This window comes from Chiloscyllium punctatum, chromosome 23 (assembly GCF_047496795.1).
Source record: "Chiloscyllium punctatum isolate Juve2018m chromosome 23, sChiPun1.3, whole genome shotgun sequence".
Taxonomy (NCBI): Eukaryota; Metazoa; Chordata; class Chondrichthyes; order Orectolobiformes; family Hemiscylliidae; genus Chiloscyllium; species Chiloscyllium punctatum.
In genome coordinates this window covers 45,720,518-45,745,364 of record NC_092761.1, presented here as the reverse complement: position 1 = coordinate 45,745,364, position 24,847 = coordinate 45,720,518, and the positions used below count along the sequence as shown (strand labels likewise).

The window sequence follows — 24,847 nt, the reverse complement described above, 5'->3', positions numbered from 1 at the left end:
GTTAACAATTCCTCTCTCTCTCTCTGCAAATTGAAGTCCTTGGAACCAAATCTGCACCGGGTCGAAATCACTGCTTCACCTTCTCAGCTCCAAGGATAATTATCTGTGCTTCAGCTAGCTCTCCGCAAAATAGAGGAATGCATCTTAATTTATTATGATCAAAGAAACAGACCTTCAGTCCAATTCGTCCGTGCCAACAAGGAATCCTAAACTAATGGATTCCCATTTACCAGCTATTGGCCTGTATCCATCAAAACCCTTCCTATTCATGTACCCAGTTGGAACCTTTTTAAATGTTGTGATTGGGAGATTGGAACTGAAGACAGAATTCCAGAAGGGCCTTAATCAGTATTCTGTACAGCCATAATATGACAACAGCTGCATTCAATACATTGACCAAAACCGGGGAGCGTACCAAATGCTGCATCCACTCCCCCGCCTACCTGTGACTCTATTTTCAAGGAACGATGAACCTTCATTCCAAGGTCCCTTTGTTCAGTAACGTTCCCCAGGACTTTACCGTTAAGTGTATAAGTCCTGCCCTGATTTGCCTTTCCAAAATCCAACAGCTCGCATTTATCTAAATTGAACTCCGTCTGCCATTCCTTGCTCCAATGGCCCATCTGATCAAGATCCTGTTGTATTCTGAACTAACCTTCTTCACTGTCCACTACACCTCCAATTTTGGTGTCTTCTGTAAACCTACTGACCATACCTCATATATTCACATCCAAGTCATTATTTAAGGGCCCAATATGCATCCTTGCAGCACATTGCTGCTCACAGGCCTCCAGTCCGCAAAGCAACCCTCCATCATCCTCTGTCTCCTCCCTTCAAGGCAGTTTTGTAATGGCTTGTTCTCCCTGCATTCCATGTTATCTAACCCTGCGAACCAGTCTGCTTTGTGGAACCTTGTTGAATGTCCATATAAACAACATTCACCGCCTGGCTTAATCAATTTTCTTTGTCACTTCAAAACACTCACTCAAGTTAGTGAGACCCAATTGTGCATGTACAAAGCCACATTGACTCTCCCTGATCATTCCTTACCTTTCCAAACACATGGATATCCTGTCCCTCAGAATCCCTTCCAACAACTTGCCTGCCACTGACTTCAGGCTCACTGTTCTCTTGTTCCATGGCCTCTCCTTACCACCTTTTAAAAAGAATAATAGCACCTCACCTGTCGCTATCAACGATACAAATACCTCAGGAGAGGCCCAACAATCACTTCCCTAGATTTCCAGAAAGTTCCAGGATACACCTGATCAGGTCCCAGGGCTTTATCCACCTTGATGCGATTTAAGACATCCAGTACCACCTCCTCTGTAACATGGACACTTTTCAAGTTATCACTGTTTATTTCTCCAAACTCTCGAGCTTCCATATACTTCTCCAGTAAAAATGACGTGAAATATTTGCATATCTTTCGCACCCCCTGTGGTTCCATAGACAGTCTTGTTGACCTTTAAGGGGTCCTATTCTCTGGTCCAGTTAATCTTTTGTCTGTGATACATTTGTTTAATCTCTTTGGATTCTACTCCAGGACATCCCAGAAAGGCCGACTTCACGGACCGGAATTTTCCTCTGACTTGATCAACAATGCCCTCCAACACATACCCTCCACTTCCCGCACCTCCGCCTTTACCCCACCCCTCCAAACACAATAAAGAATATAATCCTGCGGTCTTCACCTTCAACCCCACTAATCTCCAGATACAGCCCATTAACCTCGGTTATTTCTGCTACCTAAAGTCAGACCCCACCACCAGAGACATATTTCCCTCCCCACCCCTATCTGTGTTCCGCAGAGACCATTCCCTCTGCGCCTTCCTTGTTCGGTCCACACCCTCCCACCAACCCATGTTTCACACCCTTGACCCTCCCTTGCCGCTATGGGAAATGTAAAATGTGCGGCCACACCTCCCTCTGACCTGTGTCCAAGACCACAAAAGGATCTTTTCACATCAGGCAGAGATTTGCCTGCACATCCCAAAACCTCATATACTGCATCTAGACACTATGGGAAATTTAACATGATTCATCCAACTAACCTACACATCTTTGGACTGTGGGAGGAAACTGGAACACCCGAAGGAAGCCCTCACAAATACTGGGGAGAATGAGCCAACTTGAACACAGTCAGTCGCCTGAGGGTGGAATCAACCCCAGGTCCCTGGTGCTGAGGAAGCAGCACTAACCACTGAGCCACAATACTGTGGGATCGTTGGTGCTGATGTGCTGCCCCACTGATACCTCAATCACTCACCCTGCCTCATTTTCTAAGAGGCAGCGATGACGGAGTGAAATTATTGCTAGACAGTTAATCCAGAGACCCAGATAACATTCTGGGGACCCGGGTTTGAATCCCATCACGGCAGATTTTGGAACGTGAATTCAATAAATATCTGAAAAAAATAATCTAGTGACGACAAGGAATCCATTGTCAATTGTTGGAAAAACCAATGTGGTTCACTCATGACCTTTAGGGAAGGAAAATGCCATCCTTACTTGGTCTGGTCTGCATTGGACTCCAGATCTATAGCAACGTGGTTGACTCTTAACTGCCCTCTGGGTAAACGCAGCAATAAATGCTGGTCGAGCCAGTGACCGCCTCATCCCGGGAATGAATAAAGAAAACAGGTCAGGTTTTGTTCCTTCTCTAGTAGGTACATCTACAAACTGAATCTGAAATATTCTCGTACACACTGAACAAATACCTTTCCATCCAAGCCCTTAACATGACAGCACTCCGAGGCCATGTTGGTAAAGTTAAAACCCCTTATCATTGCATCCATATTATTCTTACAGATATCTGAGGTCTCCTGGAAAAATTGTGTCTCAATTCCCCGCTGACTATTGGTAGAGAGTCTATAATACAATCCCAGTAATATAGTCATCCCTTCCTTATTTCTCAGTGCCAACCAAATAACTTGCCTGGAGGTACTACCAGGAATATTCTCCCGAAGCCCAGCCATAATGTTATCCCTAATCAAAAACACTTCTCTCCCTGCTCTGTTGGCCCCTTTCTATCCTAGCTATAGCATCTATACCCTGGAACATTCAGCTGTTAGTCCTATCCATCCCTGAGTGATGCCTCTGTAATTGCTATAATATCCCAGTGTTATGTTCCAAACCATACCCTGAGCCCACCTGCCTGACCTGTCAGGTCTCTTGCACTGAAATAAATGCAGTGCAACTGGTCCGTCCCACCTCATTCTGTGACTTGCTCTTGCCTGCCTTGACAGTCTGACTGGTGAACAGTACCAGCCTCAGACTCACCTCGTTAGGATTACCCTGACTCCCTCACAGGTTTAATGCCTCCCAAGTGGCACTAGCAAATCTCCCTGCTCGTCAGGACCCCATGCTTTCCCCTTCCTATGCCATTTGTACCAATGTACAATGTCCTCCCACTGGTTAGTTTCCCTTTTGAGAATATTCTGCTCCCTCTGAGACATCCTTGACACTAGCACCAGGGCAGCACCACCCCATTCTGATGTCTCACTGTCAGCTGCAGAAATGGCAGACTGTGCCTCTGACTAGAGAGTCCCCTATCACCATCGATCATGTGGAACTGGATACACCTCACATTATGTTAGAAGCCAGTCTCAGTATCAGTAACTTCGCTGTCAGTGCTACATTCCCCTGAAAGTCTATTACCACCTACATTTTCCAAAACAGTATGTCTGAGATGGGGATAGCCACAGGAGACTCCTGCAGTACCAACCTACCCCTCCTAGCTTTCCTGGAGGTAACCCATCTACCTGACTGTATCTGCAGTATCCTGCAATCCTGCAATCCTGAGACTGCCCCTTATCACACCCCCAGGCTCCTGTCAATTCCTCACTGCCTTTAATCACTCCTCTACCAATCCATGCGATCCAACAGGATTTGCAATCACACTTCCTGCAGACATCATCATCAGGGTCATCGAAACTCTCCCTAATCTCCCACATCCGCCAGGAACAGCACGCCACTCTACAACAGGCCATCTCTCCGCCTTAACAATCTACAGACCAAGACAAAGGCACAGTCTTACTGCTCGAAAAATACTGCCCGAGAATAACTTAATGCTTCCGTTTTATACCTTAAGCATTTAATCAAGAGACCGTAAGACATTAAAAAGAAATTCTCACCTGGCTCACTATTGTAGATTTAATAAAATAAAACCGACTAAGATTGATATTTGAAGAGACTGAAACTCACTGAGCTGATTCCCGGCTCTTAGTACTTCCAAGGGTGAGGTCTCTCTGAGGACAGCTGTGAAATGTCACTGTTTCTCTTCTCTGCCCACTCCATTTCCAGAGAGGTTTTTAACTTCACAGCCAGTCAGCTCAGAGAGGTCACTGCTTGGTTTTATTCACTGGGGGTTGCCTTTGCTGCCCAGACCAGTATTTATTGGCCACCTTTGTGTTGGAGAAAGTAGTGGTTAACCGCCTCCCTGAAATGCTGCAGTCCATGTACACCACTGTGATGTTTGGACAACAATCCCCCTCTGGCCCCACAACCCTCCCTGTCTCTGTCATCCCCCTCCGGCTTCAGAAATTACATGGCCGTGGGATAAGATTTTTATTTGGATTCATTTTTGTGTAATAAACCACACCCCAATAAAGTGAAATATTTCGCCCACAAACAATTTTCTGTTGATTGAACTTTTTGAGTGTCTGACACATGGACGTTGCAGTATTTTATCTCACATTGTACACGTAGAATGATTGAACTTTCTTTTAAACATTGCTAAAAAGGAAGGCAATGGCTTAATGGTATTCCTGCCAGATGAGTGACATGTGCAATGTTCCGAGGATTAGGGTTAGAATCCCAACATGGCTGATGGCAGCATCGGAATTCAATACAATCTAGAATGGAAAGGCGAATGATGACCATGAAACTATTGTTGATGGTTAGAAACCCATCTGGTTTACTAATGTCCTGTAGGGAAGGAAACGGTCATTCTCACCTGGCCTGGCCTACATGTGACTCCAGACCCACAGCAATGGGGTTAACTCTCAACTGCCCTCAGGAATAATACTTTAAAAACTGTTAACAAATACTCCACAGGTATCACTGACAAATTGGCTGTTCCCATTGGGACTGTGAATTCCTGAACGGCCTGAACTAAAACTGAGTTTCAGCTTCACCTTCTCCCTGTCTCACCTCACTATTTACATCCAACTCCAGAACACTCTCATTGAGCCAAGCAGCCCTCACAGTGCAGCCTGTTATTTTCATTGTCTGCTCACACCTACACTGCCCTCAGCCTCCTGTACTGTTCCAATGCATCTCAATGGGAGCTCAGGGACAGCACCTCATCTTTCAATTCAGCCCTTTGTAACCCCAGAGTCAACATGGACCTCAGCAGTTTCTGAATGAACAGACAGTTGTCAGAATCTGGAACATTCCACCTGAAAAGGTGCTGGAATTTGAGTCCAAAAGGATTTTTAAAACGAAGTTTGCAGGTAATTGAAAATATGAAGTTTACAGGTTAACATCATGAAGTGGGTGATTGGGTCTAAATCTGAGAGTTCTTACAAAGAGACGAGGTGTCATTTGGATAAATCTGGGCTCCCTCTCAGGCAAATATCTTCTTCCTCAGCCCCAGGGCCCAGAACAGAGCACAGACCCAAAGGGTGATCCAAACACGAATTTGTACATCTTTTTGCTTAACAAAAATATTGGAGATATCTTCCCACAAACAGAATAGACAAACCTTTCTCCTTCCACAGTAAAATGCCAATGATATTCAGATCCTAATGACTCCATTGACTCTAATAACTTGCTTTTGAGATCCCCACCTCAATTATTCTGATTTAATATCCTATGAAATGAATTCACAAAACAAAACTCACAGTCAGTGCAGGAAGAATATAAAGACATACTTTTCTCTTGGTATGTGCTTGATGTGTAAATGCCACTCTTCAAACCTTCTCCCCCCACAATCCTAGGAAGGGGACATGCACATGTGCCTCACTGTACCTTGCTCCCAATAACGATGGCAGCCATATCCCAGGAACTGTCACTGCCTGATGTCCGCAGTCATTTTCCCATCTGCTGCAAACGCGGGACTAAGAGTTTCTAATTCAGATTTATGAACCGCACAGAGGGTAACTAAAACTTCCCAGTCTAAAGTGACTCATTTTCTACCTGTCTCTGAGGCCACTCTCCCCTTCCCTGTTTCCGCCTCCCACATTCACCAACTTCAGAGTCACGTGGCATTGCATCGGCTGAGTTACTGGTGACGTGTCATCCCACTGGCCATGCCCCTCATTCACTCCCATTGTTTGGGTGACCAGCTGGTTCCACTTCGTCCACCGGTCCCACCAATCTTTCCTATTGGTCCGAAGCTTCCATCAATCAGCTGGACCCCATTGTGAGGTCAGTGGTGGGATCCTCCCCCTGTCTGAATCAAACCCAGAAGGTGTATGGATGGTGTCAATCAGGAACAACAAGCAGAAGGTGCTAGGAAAGCTCAGCAGGTCTGGCAGCATCTGGGAACAGAAATCTGTCCAGTGGCCCTTCCTCAGATCCGATGGGAGCTGGGAAAATTAGAATCCTGACATTGTGGAAACAGGCCATTCGGCCCAAAAAGTCCACAGCGTCCCTCCGAAGAGTATCCCACCCAGACCCATTCCTCTACCCTATTACTCTACATTTCTCCTGACTAATGCACCTAACCTACACATCCCTGAGCATTATGGGAAATTTAGCTTGGCCAATTCAACTAACCTGCAGATCTTTGTACTGCAACAGATAGGGGTTAAAGAGTCAATAATAGGCAGGGACAGAACCCAAAGAGAGACTAGAACATTTGGAAAGACAAAGGAGTGGATTACGATCTGGCTGGGAGGGTGCATAGCTGTTAATGGAGGGGACAGGAAGCTGTGTCTGGCAGCATCTCAGTGGAGGTGCCAAAAATGGCGACTAATGATCTATGTTCTGCTGCAAAAACAGACCCTGATCTTCCAGATGCCTGCCACTTTAACACACGAACCTGTTCCCTGGCCAACATCTCTGTCTCATGCTTACTGCTGTGTTCCAGTGAAGCCAGAATATTCCAAATTGCCCCGTATTTCAAGGACTGCAATTTTACCTCCCATGTGGTCAATACCATCCACTATCCGCACATCTGCCTTTTAAACCCACACCTCCAACTGCAACAAGGATAGAACACCCCCCCTCAAGTCCTGACCTTCCACCCAGATACTACACATCATCCTCTGCCTTTCCACCACCTACAATCAGACCACACCACCAGATTCTTAAGGGGTTTGACAGAATAAATACTGATGTCTCTGAGGGTAAATACTGAGAGGGGAGTCTGAAACTAAATTCTGAGCCAGTCACAGAATGAAGGGTTCTGCTTTGGATTCGTCAAGTTTAAGTCAACACAGACATGGGTAAGGGGTTTCAGTAGAAATGGAGCTGGGGTGAAGAGGAGATAAGCAACGGTTTAGAGATTGGAATTCCTGGTGTTTGGGATTGTGTCAATGTCTAATAAGAAGGTCAGCTTCGCGTCAGATATAACAGCAGTATTGTGAAGAGTCTAGTTCTGCTGCATAGTTCCCAGTGAGAGGGAGAGACTCAGCAGGAAGGGAAAGGAATTTGGAAGGCAATGGGTTTAAACATTGCAATGTTTCATTGGAGGAAACTGCACCTAATCGAGTAGTGGGAATTTGGTAAGCAATTCGTTAACTGAGTAACAGTGGAGTAATGGAGAGGGATGATGGGGAGGGAGAGCTGGGCATCGTCAGTGTACATGTGAAACCTAACACGGTACTTTTGCACAATGTCACCTCCTGGCAGTATGTAGGTGAGACACAGGAGGGGCCAAGGATAGATCCATGAGGGACATCAAATGCATGGAATTCAGAAAGAAAAGGGAGTGTGGAGATGGAGCAGGATTTTCCAACAACCTTGAGGTCAAATGTCAGTTTTTCACAGAATGGGAGAGAAGGACATAACCAGAAAAGACAGAACAGGAACAATGTCTGTGAATCAGTGAAGGGGACTGATGTGGAGGAGGAGAAAAGAGAGTTGGAAAGGCTATGGTTTAGTGAGATTAGGGTAAAGGGTCAAGGTGAGCTCTGATAAGGCTGGACATGAGATGAGATTGGAGAAAGATGTAGGTTTGGACAAAAACCGGGAACACCACGTGAGGCAGTTTGGCTCCGTGGGCTAGTGGGAGGGAGGGAAGCAGCAGATTGGATTATCTCAGTCTTAGTGACAGATAAACTCCATGTGCTCCAAACTCTTGTTGTTGGAGAGAAGGATGGCGGAGACAGGATGATGGACAGTGTTTCACAAAGAAACAAAACCTGGGTAAGTGATATTTAAAGTGAGTGAACAAACCTAATGTCTTTAAATTTTAACCAAAATATTAAACAAATGACTGAAGTCCTGATTCGAATCCCATCTTGGCAGACAGTGGAATCTGAATTTAAGAAAAAATAACTGGAATTAGGAAACTCCTGATCTCCATGGAATCATTGTGAATGGCAGAAAAAACCCTGTCAACCTGACAGTGGCCCAGCCAGCTACTCTCTGTATTAATCACTGCAAAGTCTCAACAAAGGAATGAAACTGGGTGGACCACTGAGCATCTAAGAAGGCACCATTTAATACAACCACAGAATCAGCCCTCTCGATGGTGCAATGTCCTCCAGACTAACATCTGGAGTTTGGGGCCAAAATGTGGAGAGCTGTCTCACAGACCAATCAAGGAACAGCCTGACATAGTCATACTCATGAAATCAACCCTTACAGACTTAGACACCACCAGACACCACCATCACCATCACCATCCCAAGATATTGAGATTGTGGTGATGGAAAAGCGCAACAGGTCAGGCAGCATCTGAGGAGAAGGAGAATCGATGTTTCGAGACTAAGTCCTTCATCAGCCTGACCTGCTGTGCTTTTCCAGCACCAGACTCTTGACTCTGATCTCCAGCATCTGCAGTCTTCACTTTCTCCTGAAATCTCTGGATATGTCCTGCCCCACCGGCAGGACAGACCAGGCAGAGGTCGTGGCACAGACATGGAGGATTTGCCCTGGGAGTACTCAGCATTGACTCCGGAGACCAGGAAGTCACACGGCTCCTGCTGATTACCACGTACCATCCTCCCTTGGCTTATGGATCAGTTCTCCTTCATGTTGAACAACATCTGAAGGAAGCACTGAGGAAGTAAAAAGGTGTCAAAGGTCCTCTGGGTACAGGATTTCAATGTTCACAATCGAGACTAACTCTGCAACAGAATTACTGACTGAGCTGGCCAGGTCCTGAAGGACATAGCTGCTCAACTGAGTCTGCAGGGGGTCGTGAGGGATCCAAGAGGGAAAAACATACTTGATCTCATTGTTATGAATTGACCAGCTTCAGATACATCTGTCCATGACAGTATCGGTAAGAGCGACCATCACACATTCGTTTCGGAGACACAAGTCTCCAAAGTTGGGAAAAACCTCCATTGTGTTGAGTGGCACTATCACCGTTCGAAATGGGACAGACTTTGAAGAGATGTAGGATCTCAAACTGGGTATCTCGGAGGCACTGTGGGACATCAACAGCAGCAGAACTGTACTCCAGCACAATCTGCAAAGCTAAGTGATCCTACGTCCAGTGGAACAGATCGGAGCTCTGCAGTTCTGCCACACCCAGTTGTGAACGGTGATGGACAATTAAACAACTCACTGGAGGAAGCATCACAGATATCCCCACCCTTACTGATGGAGGGGCCTCACACACCCATGCACCAGATAAGATGACAGCATTTGCAGCAATCTGCAGCCAGAAGTGTAAAGTGGGATGATCCATCTTAGCCTTCTCCAGTGGTTTCTAACATCACAGATGTGAGTTTTAAGCCAGTTTGGTTCAGTTTGAATAACATCAAGAAATGGTTAAATAGTGCAAAGGCTACGGGCCCTGCCAATATTCTGGCAATAACACTGATAGCTTGTGCCCCAGAACTTGCCACCCACCAAGTCACGTACCACTCCAGCACTGGCATCTACCGACAATGTGGAACCTTGCCCAGGGATGTTCAACACAAAAACACAGGGCAATCCAACCCAGCCAATTTCCCTCTATCAGTCCACACTCGATCAGCAGTAAAGTGACGGAAAATGTCATCAACAGGGCTACCAAGCAGCAGCTGCTCAGCAACAGTCAGCTGAGTGACACTCCTTTTAGTCTCCACCAGGACCACTCAGCTCCCGATTGTGTTACCGCCCTGATTCCCAACCTGACAACCTGCTGAATCCCAGAGGTGAGGTGAGGGTGACAGCCCAGTCCCATTCCAAGATCACTAATTCTAGCTGATTCCACCCTTGTCTCAGCTTATACACCTTCATCCATCTCTGTGTTATCTCCAGACTTCATTATCCAAACATATTCCTGGCCAGCTTCCCACATTCAACCTCCCTGTAATCTCAAGAAAAACTAAATCTCTGGTGCCCAAGTACTCCCTCGTACCAAAACTTGTTGATCCATCAAAAGGCTCCTATTCATAATCAACAACATAGATCCACAGAGATGTACAGCATGGAAACAGACCCTTCAATCCAACCCGTCCATGCTGACCAGATATCCCAACCCAATCTAGTCTCACCTGCCAGCATCCAGCCCACATCCCTCAATTTAAAATTCTCACCCTTGATTTAATTCCTGGTTGTGATCATCCCTAGCTCGCTGCATCAGACAACCTTTGAGACCTCGACAACCCATTCTGTTCGAGACTCCCAATGATCTGTTAATTCATTACTTCACCAGTGTGGCTGCTTTTACAGTTGCCAAAGCAACAAGGTCTGAAATTTGCAGCTAAAACCTCACAGGTCTGCTTTCCTCCTTTAAGACATTCCTCAAAACCTGCTTATTTGGCAATGGTTTTGGTCACCTGACCTAATATCATCCGTCTCTGGCCTTATGTTTAAAATTCTAAATAATATTTTTGTGGAATTATAAGCATGACAATAAAAATATGAACTGTTGTTGATTTGGACATTACCTTCAGATCTTTACTGTTGCTGAATGAATATTCTGTAATGTCTCTTACCCAACCACATTGTGGGAGCACCTTCACCACACAAACTGCAGCTGTACAAGAAAGTCAAACATCACCCTCTCCACAGGCAACAGGGTTTTGGCATTAATCACTGGGATCTGTGGAAGGAGAAACACAGTTGATGTTTCAGGGAGAGCAAAATGGATTACAGGGAATGAAAACGGTGCAGAATGAGATAGTCAGAAATGGAAGGAAGATACACTTGCTTATTGGAAAAAGGAATTCTTGACTGTTAAAGATTTTCCAGAAAATATTGATAAGCAGCACATGGTCAGGGGCTGGGTGGCAGTGAAAAATTAACTTACAGAAATGTTTGTAAAAATAATAGTTATTATTTTTATACCAAACAGACCAAAAATACACCCTTTGGTATTTTATATTATTAAAATACCAAACAGACCAAAAATACACCCATTGTTCGAGATTGAGGAAGCTAGATATTGACAAAGTGGTCATGAGGGAACCCAGAGATGAAGCAGAGCAGTATAAGCTGTTACGATCCCACAGTCATAGAGATGTATAGCACCGACACAGACCCTTTGGTCTAACTCATCCATGCCAAGCAGGTATCCGAACCTAGTCTATTCCCATTTGCCAGCACTTGGCCCATATCCCTGTAAATGCTTCCTAATCATATCATGTGTCTATTTAGATGCCTTTAACATGTTTTAATTGTACTAGCCTCTACCACTTCCTCTGCAACTCATTCCACCCACTGCATGAAAGAGTTGTCCTTTAGGGCCCTTTGAAATTTTATCTGTTCACCCTAAAGCAATGCCCTGTACTTCTGGACACCACCACTCCAGGGAAAACACCTTGTTCATTTACCCTATCCATGCCCCTCATGATTGTATAAACCTCCATAACATCACCACTCAGCGGAAAACAGCCCCAGCCTTTTACGCCTCACCCTGTAGCTCAAATCCTCCAACCCTAACAACATCCTTGTAAGTCCTTTTTGAAACCTTTCAAGTATCACAGCACCCTTCTGATAGGAGGCAGGCCAGAACTGCACACAATATTCCAAAAGTGGCCTAACGAATGTCCTGTACAGCAACATGACCTCCCACATCCTATACTCAATGCTCTAACGAAAGAAAGAAAATATACTGAACACCTTCTTCATAATCCTATCTACCTGCAACTTGACTTGCAAGGACTATGATCCTGCAGTCCAAGGTCTCTTTGTTGCGCAAACGTCTTCAGGGCCTTGCCATTCAGTGTACAAGTCCTGCCCTGATTTGCTTTTCCAAAATGCAGCACCTCACATTTCTCTAAATGAAACCCCATCTGATGAATATCTCATTGTAATCTGAGGTAACCTTCTTCATTATCCACAATACCTCCAATTTTGTATGACCTGCAAACTCATTTATGATACCAAATCATTTAAATGAATGATGAAACAAATCTAGAAATAAACATCCATTTCTCTGAGATTGAATGTGCTCTGTGTAAATCCTGCCCAATGACTCTGTACCAGAGAAAGGCTGCACATGCGCCTGGCTGCACCTTGCCCCCTACAAAGCTGGCGGCTCCACACGTGTCCAGTGAATTTTTGCCCCAAATAAAGATGGCGGCGCGCACCCATGCCTGCAGCCACACTGAGGCAATTCACCGTTTACTGAAAACAAGAGACTGGGACGTGTTTTCCGATGTGCACAGTTTGTTTGTAAAACCTCTCCGCTCATACAGAATCGCTCTCACCTCCTGCGGTTCCACAGACAGCCTTGATGATTTTTGTGGGTACCTATTCTCTGCCTGCTTACTCATTTGTCCTGAATGTTTTTGTACAATCACTTTGGATTCTCCTTAAACCTATTTCCTAAAGCTATCTCATGTCCCCTTTTTGCCCTCATGGTTTACCTCGAGTCTACTCCTACTGCCCCTATACTCCTCTAGGGATTCACACAAAAACAGCTCTCTGTACCTGCCATATGCCTCCTTCATTTTCTTGACCAGGCCCTCAATTTCTTCCGATAGACAGCATTCCCTACACCTTCCAGCCTTGGCCTTAACAGGAACATACTGTCTTTGTACTCTTGTTGTCGCAGGCCTATGGAAGCAATGGCAGATGAGGACAGAGATGCAATCATTCCCAGTAAAGAGGTAATATTGGGAAAGTTAACAGCCTAAAGGTAGATGGGTCTCCTGGCTCTAATGGATTGCATCCCAGGGAGTAAAGTAGATGGCGGGGGTAGTGGTTGGAGGGGGTGGTGAATAACAAATAGACTTGTGATAATTCACTTAAAATTTGTTGGATTCTGGGATGGTTTTGAAAGACTGGAAGCTGCAAATGTGGTGCCACTATTTTTCAAAAAGGACCGGTTAGCTTAACTTCTGAGGGGAGAAAATGCTTGAATCTCTCAAGGAAGTAGTGGTGAGTTATCTGGGTAGAAATTGTCTCATTTTGCAAAAACAGCATGGATTCATGAAAGGCAGGTCACGTTTAAGGTTTTACTGGTATTATTTGAGGATACAATGAGCGCATTGGACAAAGTGGACTTGGTGGATGTGGTGTATCTGGATTTCCAGAAGGTATTCGATAAGTTGCCACACAAAAGGCTGCTGTATAAGGTAAAGATGCACAGCCTGAGACCCGGGTTCAATTCCCGCCTCAGGCGACTGACTGTGTGGAGTTTGCACATTCTCCCCGTGTCTGCGTGGGTTTCCTCCGGGTGCTCCGGTTTCCTCCCACAGTCCAAAGATGTGCAGGCCAGGTGAATTGGCTATGCTAAATTGCCCATAGTGTTAGGTAAGGTGTAGATATAGATGTAGGGGTATGGGTGGGTTACGCTTCGGCGGGGCGGTTTGGACTTGTTGGGCCGAAGGGCCTGTTTCCACACTGTAAGTAATCTAATCTAATCTAATCTAATTATGGGTAATGTATTATCATTGATACAGGATCGGTTAACCAACAAAAAATAAAGAATGGGGATAAATGGGTGTTTGGATTAGTGTTGGCACTACAACTGTTTGCAATTTACACAAATGTTTTGGAGTTGAGGACCAAGTGTACGGTGTCAGAGTTCACATTTGATACAAAGATGAGGTAGAGCAATGTCTGCAGAGGCCACTGTCAGTCTGCACAGGGATACAGATAGGTTAAGTGAGTAGGTAAGGGTCTGGCAGATGGATGACAATGTTGGGATATGTGAGGTCATCCATTTTGGTCAGACTAACAGCTAACTGATGAAATGGTGAAAACATGCAGCAGGCTGCTGTGCACAGGGAGCTGGGTGTCCTTGTGCATGAATCACAGGAAGTTGGTTTGCAGGTGCAGCAGGTAATTAAGGCAGTGAAGGGAATATTGTCCTTCATTGCTAGAGGGATGGTTCTGCTGCAGCTGTACAGGGTGCTGGGGAGGCCACACCTGGAGTACTGTGTACAGGTTTGGTCCCCTTACTTCAGGAAGGATGGACTGGCACTGGAGGGAGTACAGAAGAGGTTCACTAGTTTGAGTTGGGAGTTGAGAGAATTGGTATATGTGGAGAGATTGAGAAAACTGGTTTGACAGTCATTGTAATTTAGAAGAATAGGAGGTTGGAGAGGAAAAAATAAAATTATGAAGGGAGTGGATAAGCTTGGAGCAGGGAGGCTATTTCCTCTGGGGGCGGGTCAAACTAGAGCATAACCTTAAAATAAGGGGGAGCAGGTTTAGGACTGAGTTCAGGAGGAGCTTCTTCAGCTAAAGGGTTGTGAATCTGTGGAATTCCCTGCCGAGTGCAGCATTTGACGTTATCAACTTGAATGCCTTTAAGGCAAAAAGTAGATTTGTGAACAGGAAAAGAATTAAGGGTTATGGTGAGAGAGCAGGAATGTGGAGCTGAGGCCATGAAAAGATCAGCCCTGATCTTATTGAATGGTAGAGCAGGCTTGAGGGGCCAGATGAACGTTCTTGCCTTGTGCCATCAAAATTGGCCTTTGTCCAATTCAGAATCTTAACGTTTAGATCTGGTGTATTATTTTCTGTAACAGCTGAAGAACCCGAGGCACTACGGAGGTAGTGCGTCCCACCCGCCCTCCTCCTCTAACCTAATAATAAGATCCGTTGTGGTAAGGAGGTAAGTGCCGAATTTTGCTTGTTGTATTCTTTAGACCCAGTTTTTTGTTTAAAATAAAGGTTAGCTTTAGAGGGATGGCAGTGAAGGCAGTGCAATGTTCCTCCTGCAACATGTATGAGGTGAGGGATGCCATGGACGTCCCTGCTGATTACACTTGCAGGAAGTGCACCCATCTCCAGCTCCTCCAAGACCGTGTTAGGGAACTGGAGCTGGAGTTGGATGAACTTCGGATCATTCGGGAGGCAGAGGGGGTCATAGATCGGAGCTATAGGGAAGTAGTAACTCCAACGATTGCAGATAGATGGGTGACAGTGAGGGGGACTGGGAGGAACCAGCCAGTACAGGGACCCCCTGCGGCCGTTCCCCTCAAGAACAAGTATACCGTTTTGGATACTTGTGGGGGGGACGACTTACCAGGGTAAGTGACGGGGCTCAGGCCTCTGGCACGGAGCCTGTCCCCGTTACTCAGAAGGGAAGGGTGGAGAAGAGCAGAGCAATAATAATTGGGGACTCGATAGTTCGGGGCACAGATAGGCGGTTTTGTGGGAACGAGAGAGACTCACGTTTGATATGTTGCCTCCCAGGTGCAAGGGTACGTGATGTCTCTGATCGTGTTTTCCGGGTCCTTAAGGGGGGAGGGGGAGCAGCCTGAAGTCGTGGTCCATATTGGCACCAATGACATAGGTAGGAGGAGTGCTGAGGATGTTAGACAGGCTTTTAGGGAGCTAGGTTGGAAGCTCAGAGTTAGAACGAACAGAGTTGTTGTCTCTGGTTTGTTACCCGTGCCACGTGATAGAGAGTCGAGGAATAGGGAGAGAGAACAGTTAAATGCGTGGCTACAGGGATGGTGCAGGAGGGAGGGATTTCGGTACTTGGATAACTGGGGTTCTTTCTGGGGAAGGTGGGACCTCTATAAACAGGATGGTCTGCACCTGAACCTGAGGGGCACCAGTATCCTTGGGGGGAGGTTTGCTAGTGCTCTTGGGGGGGTGTTTACACTAACTCTGCAGGGGCATGGGAACCCAGACTGTAGCTTTAGGGTGCAGGACCTGGAGTGTAGGGAGGTTAGGAATATGGCATCAATCTTAAAGGAGGGTGCCTGTAAACAGAAGAGTGGCTTGAAGTGTGTATACTTTAATACCAGAAGTATACGAAATAAGGTAGGTGAACTCGCAGCGTGGGTTGGTACCTGGGACTTCGATGTTGTGGCTATTACGGAGACGTGGCTAGATCAGGGACAGGATTGGCTGTTGTAGGTTCCAGGGTTTAAATGTTTTAGTAGGGTCAGAGGTGGGGGCAAAAGAGGGGGGGGGGGGTGTGGCTTTGCTTGTCGAAGATAGTATTACAGCGGTGGAAAGGAAGATGGACGAAGATTTGCCATCTGAGGTAGTTTGGGTTGAGGTTAGGAATAGGAGAGGTGAGGTCACCCTGTTAGGAGTCTTTTACAGGCCTCCTAATAGTCCTAGAATCGTTGAAGAAAGGATTGCGAAGATGATTCAGGAGAAGAGTGACAGTAATAGGGTGATTGTTATGGGAGACTTTAACTTTCCTGATATTGATTGGGAAAGCTATAGCTCAAGTTCGTTAGATGGGTCAGTGTTTGTGCAATGTGTGCAGGAGAGTTTCCTGACACAATATGTAGATAAGCCAACAAGAGGTGAGGCCATTCTGGATTTGGTTCTGGGTAACGAACCAGGCCAGGTATTAGAACTAGAGGTAGGTGAGCAATTTGGGGACAGTGACCACAATTCGGTGATTTTTACTCTAGTGATGGAGAGGGATAAGTGTGTACTACAGGGCAAGAGTTATAGCTGGGGGCAGGGAAATTATGATGCGTTGAGGCATGACTTAGGATGTGTGGATTGGAAAAGTAGATTCCAAGGCAAGAGCGTAATTGATATGTGGAACTTGTTCAAGGAGCAACTATTGAGTGTCCTTGATAAGTACGTACCTATCAGGCAGGGAGGAAAGGGTCGTGTGAGGGAGCCGTGGTTTAATAAGGAGTTGGAATCCCTTGTTAAACGGAAGAGGGCGGCCTTTGTAAAGATGAGGCGTGAAGGTTCAATAGGGGCAATTGAGAGTTATAAGGTAGCCCGGAAGGACCTGAAGAGAGAGCTAAGAGCAGCGAGGAGGGGACATGAAAGGTCCTTAGTTGGTAGGATTAGGGAAAACCCTAAGGCTTTCTATAGGTATGTTAGGAATAAAAGAATGACTAGGGAAGGAATAGGTCCAATCAAGGATAGTAATGGGAAGTTGCGTGTGGAGGCTGAAGAGATTGGGGAGGCGCTGAATGAATACTTTTCGTCAGTATTCACTCAGGAACAGGACATTGTTGTCGATATGAATACTGAGGCACGAATAAGTAGAATGGATGGCTTTGAGATATGTAGAGAAGAGGTGTTGGAAATTCTGGCAAGGGTGAAAATAGATAAGTCCCCTGGGCCTGATGGCATTTATCCTAGGATTCTCTGGGAAGCAAGGGAGGAGATTGCAGAGCCATTGGCCTTGATTTTTGTGTCCTCTTTGTCGACAGGAGTAGTGCCAGAGGACTGGAGGCTAGCAAACGTGGTTCCCTTGTTCAAGAAGGGGAGTAGGGATAATCCTAGTAACTATAGGCCAGTGAGTCTCACTTCTGTTGTGGGCAAAGTCTTAGAGAGAATTGTAAGGGATAGGATTTATGCACATCTGGATAAGAATGATGTGATCAAGGATAGTCAGCATGGTTTTGTGAAGGGCAGGTCGTGCCTCACAAACCTTATTGAATTCTTTGAGAAGGTGACTAAGGAGGTAGATGAGGGGAAAGCGGTAGATGTGGTATATATGGATTTTAGTAAGGCATTTGATAAGGTCCCCCATGGTAGGCTACTGCAGAAAATACAGAGATATGGCATTGAGGGTGAGTTGGAGGTTTGGATTAGGAATTGGCTGGCTGGAAGAAGACAGAGGGTAGTAGTTGATGGCAAAGGTTCATCTTGGAGTGCCGTCACTAGCGGTGTTCCGCAAGGATCTGTTTTGGGACCATTGCTGTTTGTCATTTTTATAAATGACCTGGAGGAAGGGTTAGAAGGTTGGGTGAGCAAGTTTGCGGATGATACGAAAGTCGGAGGAGTTGTAGACAGTGAGGAAGGATATGGCAGGTTACAGCGGGATATAGAGAAGCTGCAGAGCTGGGCAGAAAGGTGGCAAATGGAGTTCAATGTAGCTAAGTGTGAAGTGATTCACTTTGGTAAGAGTAATAAAAAGATGGATTTCTGGGCTAATGGTAGACTACTTGGTAGTGTGGAAGAGCAGAGGGATCTTGGTGTCCATGTACACAGATCTCTGAAAGTTGCCACCCAGGTAAATAGTGCAGTGAAGAAGGCATATGGCGTACTGGCTTTTATTGGTAGAGGAATTGAGTTCCGGAGTCCTGAGGTCATGCTGCAGTTGTATAAGACTCTGGTGCGGCCGCATCTGGAATATTGTGTGCAGTTTTGGTCGCCATACTATAGGAAGGATGTGGAGGCACTGGAACGGGTGCAGAGGAAGTTTACCAGGATGTTGCCTGGTATAGTAGGAAGATCCTATGAGGAAAGGCTGAGGCACTTGGGGTTGTTTTCTTTGGAGAAAAGAAGGTTTAGGGGTGATTTGATAGAGGTGTACAAGATGATTAGGGGGTTAGATAGGGTTGACAGTGAGAACCTTTTTCCACGTATGGAGTCAGCTATTACAAGGGGGCATAGCTTTAAATTAAGGGGGAGTAGATATAGGACTGATGTTAGGGGTAGGTTCTTCACTCAGCGAGTCGTAAGTTCATGGAATGCCCTGCCAGTAGCAGTAGTGGACTCTCCCTCTTTATGGGTATTTAAGCGGGCATTGGATAGGTATATGGAGGAGAGTGGGTTAGTGTAGGTTAGGTGGGCTTTGATCGGCGCAACATCGAGGGCTGAAGGGCCTGTACTGCGCTGTATTCTTCTATGTACTATGTTCTATGTTCTATGATCCTCTGTTAATGTTTCACTCCCTCCACCCTGATCCTCTGACAATGCTGCACCCCCTCCATACTGACCCTCTGTCAATGCTGCACTCCCTTCACACTGGTCCTCTGACAATGCTGCAACCCCTCCACACTGATCCTCTGATAATGTTTCACTCCCTCCAACCTGATCCTCTGGCAATGCTGCACTCCCTCCATACTGACCCTCTGACAATGCTGCACTCCCTCCACACTGATCCTCTGACAATGCTGCAACACCTCAATACTGATCCTCTGACAATGCTGCAACACCTCAATACTGATCCTCTGACAATGCTGCACACTCTCCACACTGATCCTCTGATAATGTTTCACTCCCTCCACCCTGATCCTCTGATAATGCTGCACCCCATCCACACTGATCCTCTGACAATGCTGCAGCCCCTCCATACAGTTCCTTTGACAATGCTGCACCCCCTCCACACTGATCCTCTGAAAATGCTGCACCCCCTCCACACTGACCCTCTGACAATGCTGCTCTCCCTCCACACTGACTCTCTGACAATGCTGCACTCCCTCCACACTGACCCTCTGACAATGTTGCACTCCCTCCACACTGACCCTCTGACAATGCTGCTCTCCCTCCACACTGACCCTCTGACAATGCTGCACTCACTTCATACAGATCCTCTGACAATGCTGCACTCCCTCCATACTGACCCGCTGACAATGCTGCAACCCCTCCACACTGATCCTCTGATAATGTTTCACTCCCTCCACCCTGATCCTCTGGCAATGCTGCACTCCCTCCACACTGGTCCTCTGACAATGCTGAAACACCTCAATACTGATCCTCTGACAATGCTGCACTCCCTCCACACTGATCCTCTGACAATGCTGCACTCCCTCCATACTGACCCGCTGACAATGCTGCACTCAATCCACACTGACTCTCTGACAATGCTGCAACACCTCCAGACTGATCCTCTGACAATGCTGCACCCCCTCCAGTCTGATCCTCCGATAATGCTGCACTCCCTCTACACTGATCCTCTGACAATGCTGCACTCCCTCCACACTGACCCTCTGACAATTGCGCACGCCCTCCATACTGATCCTCTGACAATGCCGCACTCCCTCCATACCGATCCTCTGACAATCCTGCACTCCCTCCATACTGACCCTCTGACAGTGCTGCACTAACTTCATACTGACCCTCTGACAATGCTGCACCCCCTCCACACTGATCCTCTGGCAATTCTGCACACCCTCCACACTGATCCTCTGATAATGTTTCACTCCCTCCACGCTGATCCTCTGACAATGCTGCACTCCCTCCATACTGACCCTCTGACAATGCTGCACGCCCTCCACACTGATCCTCTGACAATGCTGCACCCCCTGCACACTGACCCTTTGACAATGCTGCACTCCATCCATACTGATCCTCTGACAATGCTGCACATCCTCCACACTGATCCTCTGACAATGCTGCACTCCCTCCACACTGACCCTCTGACAATGCTGCACTCACTCCACACTGACCCTCTGACAATGCTGCACTCACTTCATACTGATCCTCTGATACTGCTGCACTCCCTCCACACTGATCCTCTGACAATGATGCACTCAATCCACACTGACTCTCTGACAATGCTGCACTCCCTTCATACTGATCCTCTGATAATGCTGCACACCCTCCACACTGATCCTCTGACAATGCTGCACTCCCTCCACACTGATCCTCTGATAATGCTGCACTCCCTCCATACTGATCCTCTGAAAATGCTGCAGCACCTCCATTCTGAGCATCTGAGAATGCTGCACCCGCTCCACACTGACCCTCTGACAATGCTGCACTCCCTCCACACTGATCCTCTGACAATGCTGCACTCCCTCCACACTGACTCTCTGACAATGCTGCACCCCCTCCATACTGATCCTCTGACAATGCTGCACACCCTCCAAACTGATCCTCTGACAATGCTGCACCCCCTCCACACTGACCCTCTGACAATGCTGTACTCCCTCCACATTGACCCTCTGACAATGCTGCACCTCCTTCACACTGATCCTCCCTCAATGCTGCATTCCCTCCAAACCGATTCTCTGACAATGCTGCACTCCCTCCACACTGATCCTCTGACAATGCTGCACTCCCTCCACAAAGACCCTCTGACAATTATGCACATCCTCCAACTGATTCTCTAACAATGCAGCACTCCCTCCACACTGATCCTCTGACAATGCTGCACTCCCTCCAAACTGACCCTCTGACAATGCTGCGATCCCTCCACACTGACCCATTGACAATGCTACACCCCCTCAATACTGAACCTCTGAAAATGCTGCACTTCCTCCACACTAATCCTCTGACAATGCTGCACTCCCACCACACTAACCCTCTGACAATGAAGCACTCCCTCCACACTGAGCCTCTGACAATGCTGCACTCACTCCACATTGACCCTCTGACAATGCTGCACCTCCTTCACACTGATCCTCCCTTAATGCTGCATTCCCTCCAAACCGATTCTCTGACAATGCTGCACTCCCTCCACACTGATATTCTGACAATTTTGCACTCCCTCCACACTGATCCTCTGACAATGCTGCACTCCCTCCACAAAGACCCTCTGACAATTATGCACATCCTCCAACTGATTCTCTAACAATGCTGCCCTCCCTCCACACAGATCCTCTGACAATGCTGCACTCCCTCCACACTGACCTTCTGACAATGCTGCAATCCCTCCACACTGACCCATTGACAATGCTACACCCCCTCAATACTGAACCTCTGAAAATGCTGCACTTCCTCCACACTAATCCTCTGACAATGCTGCACTCCCACCACACTAACCCTCTGACAATGAAGCACTCCAACCAGACTGACCCTCTGACAATTCTGCAACCCTCCGCACTGATCCTCTGACAATGCTGCACCCCCTCCGTCCTGACTCTCTGACAATGCTGCACTACCTCCACACTGATCCTCTGACAATCCTGCACTCCCTCCATACTGACCCTCTGACAGTGCTGCACCCCCTCCACACTGACCCTCTGACAATGCTGCACTAACTTCATACTGACCCTCTGACAATGCTGCACCCCCTCCACACTGATCCTCTGGCAATTCTGCACACCCTCCACACTGATCCTCTGATAATGTTTCACTCCCTCCACCCTGATCCTCTGACAATGCTGCACTCCCTCCATACTGACCCTCTGACAATGCTGCACTAACTTCATACTGACCCTCTGACAATGCTGCACTCCCTCCACACTGACCCTCTGACAATGCTGCATCCCCTCCACACTGATCCTCTGATAATGCTGCACTCCCTCCATACTGATCCTCTGACAATGCTGCACTCCCTCCATACTGACCCGCTGACAATGATGCACTCAATCCACACTGACTCTCTGACAATGCTGCACTCCCTCCACACTGACCCTCTGACAATGCTGCACTCCCTTCATACTGATCCTCTGACAATGCTGCACTCCCTCCACACTGATCCTCTGACAATGCTGCACCCCCTCCACACTGACCCTCTGACAATGCTGCTCTCCCTCCACACTGACTCTCTGACAATGCTGCACCCCCTCCATACTGATCCTCTGACAATGCTGCACTCCCCCCACACTGACCCTCTGACAATGCTGCACTCCCTCCACACTGACCCTCTGACAATGCTGCACTCCCTCCACACTGACCCTCTGACAATGCTGCACCCCCTCCACACTGACTCTCTGACAATGCTGCACTCCCTCCACACTGACCCTCTGACAATGCTGCTCTACCTCCACACTGACTCTCTGACAATGCTGCACCCCCTCCACCCTGACCCTCTGACAATGCTGCACCCGCTCCACACTGATCCTCTGATAATGCTGCACTCCCACCACACTGACCCTCTGACAATGATGCACCCCCTCCACACTGACCCTCTGACAATGCTGCTCTACCTCCACACTGACTCTCTGACAATGCTGCTCTACCTCCACACTGACTCTCTGACAATGCTGCACCCCCTCCACCCTGACCCTCTGACAATGCTGCACCCGCTCCACACTGATCCTCTGACAATGCTGCACTCCCTCCACACAGACCCTCTGACAATGATGCACTCCCTCCACACTGACCCTCTGACAATGCTGCACTCCCTCCGCACTGACCCATTGACAATACTGCACTCCCTCAATACTGATCCTCTGAAAATGCTGCACTTCCTCCACACTGACTCTCTGACAATGCTGCACCCCCTCCAGACTGATCCTCTGACAATGCTGCACTACCTCCGCACTGACCCATTGACAATGCTGCACCTCCTCCACACTGATCCTCTGACAATGCTGCACTCCCCCGACACTGAACCTCTGACAATGCTGCTCTCCCTCCATACTGATCCTCTGACAATGCTGCACCCCCTCCACACTCATCCTCTGACAATGCTGCACTCCCTCCACACTGATCCTCTGACAATGCTGCACTCCCTCCATACGGACCCTCTGACAATGATGCATCCCTCCACACTGATCCTCTAACAATGCTGCACTCAATCCACACTTACTCTCTGACAATGCTGTACTCACTTCATACTGATCCTCTGACAATTCTGCACCCCCTCGACACTGTCCCTCTGACAATGATGCACTCCCTCCGCACTGATCCTCTGACAATGCTGCACCCACTCCATACTGATCCTCTGATAATGCTGCACTACCTCCACACTGACTCTCTGACAATGCTTCACCCCCTCCATACTGATCCTCTGACAATGCAGCACCCCCTCCACACTGATTCTCTGACAATGCTGCACTCCCTCCGTGCTGATCCTCTGACAATGCTGCACCCCTTCCAACCTGACCCTCTGACAATGCTGCACTCCCTCCATACTGACCCTCTGACAATGCTGCACTCCCTCCACACTGACCCTCTGACAATGCTGCACTCCCTCCACACTGATCCTCTGACAATGCTGCACCCCCTCCATACTGACCCTCTGATAATGCTGCAACCCCTACACACTGATCCTCTGTCAATGCTGCACTGCCTCCACACTGATCCTCTGACAATGCTGCACTACCTCCACACTGACTCTCTGACAGTGCTTCACCCCCTCCATACAAATCCTCTGACAATTCTGCACTTCCTCCCAACTGATCCTCTGACAATGCTGCACCCCCTCCATACTGATCCTCTGACAATGTTGCACTCCCTCCACACTGACCCTCTGACAATGCTGCACTCCCTCCACACTGACCCTCTGACAATGCTGCAACCCCTCCACACTGACCATCTAACAATGCTGCACTCCCTCCACACTGATCCTTTGACAATGCTGCACTCCCTCCACACTGATCCTCTGACAATGCTGCACTCCCTCCATACTGATCCTCTGACAATGCTGCACACCCTTCATACTGATCCTCTGACAATTCTGCACTTCCTCCCAACTGATCCTCTGACAATGCTGCACTCCCTCCACACTGATCCTCTGATAATGCTGCACTCCCTCCACACTGACCCTCTGACAATGCTGCACTCCCTCCACACTGATCCTCTGATAGTGATGCACTCCCTCCACACTGACCCTCAGACAATGCTGCACTTCCTCCACACTGACCCTCTGACAATGCTGCACTCCTTCCACACTGATCCTCTGACAATGCTGCACTCCCTCCAGACTGAGCCTCAGACAATGCTGCATTCCGACCACTCTGATCCTCAGACAATGCTGCACCCACTCCACACTGATCCTGTG

The 24,847-nt window shown here is 47.5% G+C and overlaps 1 long non-coding RNA gene across 1 annotated transcript in view; it reads right to left on the bottom strand.

Annotated features, from left to right (window-relative positions):
* The window catches only part of LOC140494061 (uncharacterized), a 160,185-nt gene that overhangs the window by 28,498 nt on the left and 106,840 nt on the right, over positions 1-24,847 (bottom strand). The window contains exon 2 of the long non-coding RNA XR_011963900.1: positions 11,001-11,155. This is a non-coding gene — a long non-coding RNA (uncharacterized lncRNA). The remainder of the gene's footprint in view (positions 1-11,000; positions 11,156-24,847) is intronic.